This window comes from Carlito syrichta, unplaced genomic scaffold (assembly GCF_000164805.1).
Source record: "Carlito syrichta isolate Samal-C Ts95f unplaced genomic scaffold, Tarsius_syrichta-2.0.1 Scaffold51905, whole genome shotgun sequence".
NCBI classification, from domain to species: domain Eukaryota; kingdom Metazoa; phylum Chordata; class Mammalia; order Primates; family Tarsiidae; genus Carlito; species Carlito syrichta.
In genome coordinates, this window is record NW_006996001.1 from 28617 (window position 1) to 33583 (window position 4967).

Genomic DNA, 4967 nt, shown 5'->3' on the forward strand with positions numbered 1-4967 from the left:
TCTGGCAACAACCACTGATGTTTTTCAGTACCTCATGTTTATTAAAACTTATTTTAAAATAAAATATTTTAAAATCTAAAAAAAAAAAGCTCTAAATACCGACCTCCCATATGACCCCACAATCCGCCTACTGGGAATATACCCTGAAGAACTCAAATCACTCTATAAGAAAGATACCTGCACATGTATGTTTATTGCAGCATTGTTTACAATAGCAAGAACCTGGAACCAACTGTGCTGTCCATCAAAAGCGGACTGAATTTTAAAAATGTGGTACATATACACGATGGAATAATATGCAGCCATAAAAAAGAACAAAATCATGAAATTCACAGTAACTTGGATGGGACTACAGTTTATAATATTGAGTGATCTCTCACAGGAACAAAGATCTGAGTATCACAGGTTCTCACTCATAAGTGGACCTTGAACACCTATCATAGTACTATAAGAAAAGGATTGACAGTGGCGGGAAACTATGGAGGGCGGGCAGGGAGGGGAAGGGAGGTGGTATTAACAGTAGTCAATATCTGTCTGGGGACGGGGGGACACCCCTTATCAACAAGGGTGCTTGAATGATGCATATTTGTATACCTAACTCTTAACTGTACCCCACAATTTTAAAATAAAAAATATGTTTTTTAAAAAAAGAAAAATAAAACAATGTACAAATGACATACTTGGAAATACATATTCTCTGCTTTTAAAAAAAGTAAATATACAATTATGATACACTGTGATATATGAGTGTTGACATATGAAAATTTGAGTACAAGAAAGGCTTTATGGAAGATGCAAAATATAAGCATGAGCTCACAGGCAAAAAATGACAAAAAAAATCTGTCCTTATATATAAAATGTTACCACAAAGGTTTGAGATTTGGTGTCTAGGTTTTTCCTGGAAACTTGAAAGGCAAAGGATCTAGTAACTGGAAACAAATAATAAAAGATGAATGCTACACTACATTGAAATGTAGTTAACCAGGTAAATAATAATATATACGTGTTAATCATAAATATTAGCCCTAATTAGAATTAGATTTATAGTTCAATAAAAATGACCTTTTTTTTTTTTTTTGAGTCAGCGTCTCACTCTGTTGCCCAGGCTGGAGTGCAGTGGCATGCTCACTGCCACCACAGCCTCGACCTGCTGGACTTGGGTGATCCTTCCGCCTCAGGCTTCAAAGTAGCTGGAACTACAGGCATACATTACCAAGTCCAGATTATTTTTTAATTTATTGTAGAGACGAGGTCTCACCATGTTGCTCAGGCTGGTCCCAAACTCCTGAGCTCAGGCAATCCTGTCGCCTCAGCCTCCCAAACTACTGGGATTACAGATTTGAGCCATCATGCCCAGTTTAGGTCTATTGTTAAATATTGCTACAGGTTTACCTAACAAGCTCTTTATTCTCCTACCAGGTAAACAGCTAATTATCCATTTTTTCACTCTTCCTTTCTTCAATCAATTCATCATCATCTTTGTCAACAACAGAACCATCACATAGGTTTTCTGATACTTCCATTTCATTCCTTTTGTGCTTCTTTTCTTCTTTAACCTTCAAGGAAAGTTTGATACTAATAATAATTGTTACTTTAAACAATTATTTAAGAATAAGAATTTTTAAATATTTTCATTGATTTTATCACTTGACAGTTTAATTGTCATGATGCTAGTCATAGAAATATTTTGTGTTACTTTAATTTTATGATCACCATATTATTATAAGATACTATAATTTGCCATTAAGATTCTTATAAATTGTGCTTAATTTCTGTTTGAGTAAATGAATCAAATTTTACATATTATTTGTAGCAAATACTTTGTTTACAGAAGTGGTAACTGGTCATCTTCCTGTATGAGCAAAAACACAACTACTTTGCAAGCTGTTTTGTTTGTTTTAAAGGATACTTTTATCTATGACTACCAATCCCAGTGTTTGATGTCTCCATCTTTATGTCCATGTGTACCCAGTGTTTAAATCATACATACAAGTGAGAACAACTCTATTCGGTTTTCTGTTTCTGCCTTAATTCACTTGGAATAATGGTCATCAGCTTTATTTACAATGTTGTAAAGGGTATGCCTTTCTTTTTTTTCATGGTGGAGTAGTGTCCCGTGATGTACATGTATCACATTTTACCTATCTAATCCACCACTGATCTGCACTTAGGTGGATTCCATGTCTGCTATTGTGAATAGTGCTGAGACAAACATACAAATGCAGGTGTCTTTTTGGTGAAATTATTTATGTTCCTTTGGGTATATACCCAAGCAAGATATTGCTGAGTGAAATGGTAAATCTATTCTTAGTTCTTTGAGAACTCTCTAAAATGCTTTCCACAGGGGCTGCAGTAGCTTACATTTCCACGAGTAGTATATACGTTGTATGTGTTCCCTTTTCTCTGCAACTTCACCAATATATATTTTTTTGACATCAGTAATATCCATTCTGACTGGTGTGACATGGTATTGCCTTTGTTATTTGATCTGCATTTCTCTGATAACTAGTGATGTTGAGCATTTTTTCATGTTTGTTGGTCACTTACGTGTTTTTTTATGAGTATCCATGTCTTTTGCTCACTTTTTAAAATTGTATTTGTTTTGTTTTGGTATTCATTTAATTTTCTCATAAATTTGGCTAGGCCTTTGTTGTACACATAGTTTGCAAAGTTTTCTCCCATTTTGGAGGCTATCTACATACTCCAATGATATTTTCTTTAGTTGTTCAGACGCTCTTTATTTTAATTAGGTCATACTTTTAAATTTTTGTTTTTACTGCATTTGCTTTTGAGGATTTATTCATAAACGTGTTACCTAGCCTGATGTCCAGAGTGTGCTTCCTAGGTTTTCTTCTGGGATTTTTATTTTTATTTTATTTTTATTTTTTATAAGTGAATTCTTTTATGTTGGGGTGGGGAGATATTTACAAATAAATACGTTTTTTTCATTTCTCACTCATACAACTCACTCTTCATCGGGAGCAGATGACAATTTATCTTTTTTCTTTTAGTGTACATGCTTAGTTTTTTTTTAAATCAATTTTTTTTATTATGATATTGTGGGATACAGTTAAGGGTTAGGTATACAAATATGCTTCATTCAGGCACCCTTGTTGATAAGAGGTCTCCCCATTCCCAGACAGATATTTACTACCATTAATCCCATCTCCCTTCCCCTCACCCCCCATAGTTTCCCATCACTGTCAGTCATTTTCTTATAGTATTATATTGGATGTTCAAGGTCCACTATATGAGTGAGAACATGTGATACTCAGATCTTTGTTTCTGTGAGAGGTCACTCAGTATTATAGACTCTAGTTCCATCCAGGTTGCTGCGAAATTCATGATTTTGTTCTTTTTTATAGCTGCGTAGTATTCCATCATGTATATGTACCACATTTTTTAAATCCAGTCCTCTTTTGATGGACAGCATGGTTGCTTCCAGGTTCTTGCTATTGTGAACAATGCTGCGATAAACATACGTGTGCAGGTATCTTTTTTATAGAGTGATTTGAGTTATTCAGGGTATATTCCCAGTAGGGGCATTGCGGGGTCATATGGGAGGTCAATGTTTAGAGTTTTTAGGAATCGCCATACTGTTTTCCACAGTGGTTGTACTAGTTTGCACTCCCACCGACAGTGTAGAAGTGTTCCCTTTTCTCCACACCCTCTCCTGCAACTGTTATTTTTTGAGTTATTGATAATTACCATTCTGACTGGAGTTAGGTGGTATCTCAGTGTGGTTTTGATTTGCATCTCCCTGATGATTAGTGAGGTTGAACATTTTTTCATGTGTCTGTTGGCTGCTCAGAAGTCTTCCTTTCAGAAGTGTCTGTTCATATCTTTTGCCCATTTTATAATGCTGTTGTTTGTTTTTTTCTTTTCTGCACATTTGAGTTCCTTGTAGATCCAAGATGTTAAGCCTTTGTCAGACCTGGAGTTGGCAAATGCTTTTTCCCAGTCTGTGGGCTGTCTCCCTGCTCTCTTGATGGTTTCTTTGACTTTGCAGAAGCTTGTCAGTTTAATGAGGTCCCACTTGTCTATCTTATCTCTTATGGCCTGTGGGTTTCGGGTTTTGTTCAGGAACTGCATACCAGTTCCAATTTCCATGAGGGTATTTCCTTCATTTTCTAAGGTTCTTATGGTTCGAGGTTTTACATTTGGGTCTCTGATCCATTTAGAGTTAATATTTGTTTATGGGAATAGATTGGGGTTCTGTTTCAATCTTCTGTTTTGGTTTTTGTTTTTTTTTGAGGCAGGCAGCGGACTCTTTATTGCTTCTGGGGAGCGGGCTCAAGAGCTCTTGGTGGGGTGGGTCTGCTTTCTCTTCACCATCACGGGCTTCTGGCTGCACAGGATGGAGCTTACCTTGTGGATGGCAGCCATGTGCAGATCGGGTGATACTTATTCTTGCACATCATGTGCCTGATGGTGCTGAGTGTGGCCCTGGCATTCTTGTTGATGGTGGTCCGCACGTAGGAAGTGGCTGGCTTTCGCTGGCCCGACCTTTGCTTCATGACCACCACGATGCTCTTGCCGTTGGCCGCAGGCTCCACGCCCACCGTCTTGTGGTGGATCAGCCCATTGTAGCAGAAGGAGTTGCAGGCCTTCAGGTTGTTGGGCTTGGTGCTGTTGGTCTGCTTGTTCCTTTGATCAGGAAGCCGGAGCAGTTCTGCACGATCATCCACTGCTGGTGTGTGGACATGGCGGAGGCTCCTCTCGCTGCTGTGGCCAGAGATGGATAATCTTCTGGGATTTTTATACTTTGAAGTCTTACATATAAGTATTTACTTCATCTTGAGTTAATTCTGTATGTGGTGAGAGGTAGTTGCCCAGCTTCATCATTCTCCATATGGCTAGCCAGTTTTTCAGAACCATTTAGAAACAGGATGCCCTTTCCCTAATATTTATTTTTGTTGACTTTGTCAAAAACCAGATGGCTTTATTTGGGGGAATTCTATTTGGTT

General features: G+C 37.5%; 1 pseudogene; it reads right to left on the minus strand.

The window, feature by feature from the left end:
- Positions 1 to 4293: 4293 nt before the first annotated feature.
- LOC103250648 lies at positions 4294 to 4705 on the minus strand (annotated as a pseudogene).
- Between the last annotated feature and the right edge of the window lie 262 nt (positions 4706 to 4967).